Consider the following 1,501-nt stretch of genomic DNA (forward strand, 5'->3'; position numbering starts at 1 on the left):
TAATTAATGCAGAAAGGGGGTAAAAGCTCACAGTCTACACAATTTTACAAGAAGCACTGCAGGGTAAAGAAAGGTGGACATTTATCAATTATATCTTAGGGTCTTGGTGGACGCATTCCTGGGGGAGGTGGACCTCTAGTTCCTAGTGGAGGGGGGTCTCATTCCTGGAGGGGGCATGCCTATATGTGTTCCTCCATCAGGCGGAAGGCCAATTGGTGGGCCCACGGGTGGTCTCGTACCAGGTGGGGGAGCCGTAATTCCTGGAGGTGGGTTGCTCGGCCTGCGCGTGGGGGTGGGGATCCCGGTCCTGGTGGGCACCAGGGCTGGGGCTCTAGCAATCAGCAGCTGCTGCAGCGCCTCTCCCCTGTGGCGTCATCACCTGCTGGGACAGTTCTCCATCTCCTCCTACAGGACCTGCTAATCCATCAGGGGCCTGGGGAATAGGCACACCAGCTGGTACTCCCCTGCCAGCTACTCCTCCAACCCCAGGACCTCCTGCAGCACCAGCAAGTGGCACCCGAGCAACTCCAGTATCTTTAGGTGGTGGACCCTCCACAGTCACGGATCCCAAATGTTCCCCACGCGGCAACACCAGTCCCCAAACCCGTTTTCCTTCCCGCTCTGGCTGTTTTGCACTCTTAGGCTTGATCTTCCTGAACTCATCACAGAGGATCAAATTCATTTGCTTGTCAAATATCTTAAAGGTGCCGATGGAGACCCGGCCGTCCTGAATCTCCATCTGTAGTCAACGTGCTGCAGCATCTTGCTACTTTTACAGTCATGAGTGCTGGTTCACAATAGCCGGTATCAGCAGTAAAATTTCAAGATCCTTAGTATCTAGGGGAGGGCTATAAAAAAGGTGTGATGCAGGTTCTCTCAAAGACAATGTGAGCTTGGCAGAAGCTTCACAAATAACGGATGGGTTCTGCAGAAGAAAGCATTTTACAGCCGTTCTCCTGAAATCAGCTACCTTGGTGGTTCCACCTCTCGGTGTCTCAGCTCAGGATGCCTGTCTCGGTTTTCCCTGGAAATCCACCCCAGGAACTTGGTGCTGCTGAGAACGTCGTGGGTACAGATGACACTCTTGGTTGACCAGTGAGGTTGTCCTCCTACGTGTGACCTGCACGTCGACCTCTGGCACGTGGTGCTCGGTAGTTCTTCTCAGGTGTAAGCGATCCCCTGCTTGCTCCAGTGGGTCGCAATTGGCTCCTAGAACTAAACGTCAGGCATCTCCAGCCGCTTCGCCTCACTTGTTTTTCTGAGTCTGTGTTGCTTCACTTACTATAACAGTGTCTAGTTCCATCCATTTACCCGCAAATTTCATGATGTTTTTCTTTAACACCGAGTAGAACTCCATTGAATAAATGCACCACATTTTCATTATTCGTTTGTCAGTCAATTTTTAGCATAAATACCAGTTATTAGATTTAGCTGGTGATTAAACAATATTCGAACTTTGTTTTATTCCAGCACTTGTAGTTCTTTTGCCTCTTACAAAAAA

General features: G+C 50.3%; 1 pseudogene; it reads right to left on the bottom strand.

The window, feature by feature from the left end:
- Window positions 1–12: 12 nt before the first annotated feature.
- Window positions 13–771, bottom strand: LOC103728428 (annotated as a pseudogene).
- Window positions 772–1,501: the final 730 nt, after the last annotated feature.

The sequence above is a fragment of the Nannospalax galili genome, unplaced genomic scaffold, assembly GCF_000622305.1.
Source record: "Nannospalax galili isolate Female #2095 unplaced genomic scaffold, S.galili_v1.0 C49076699, whole genome shotgun sequence".
NCBI lineage: Eukaryota > Metazoa > Chordata > Mammalia > Rodentia > Spalacidae > Nannospalax > Nannospalax galili.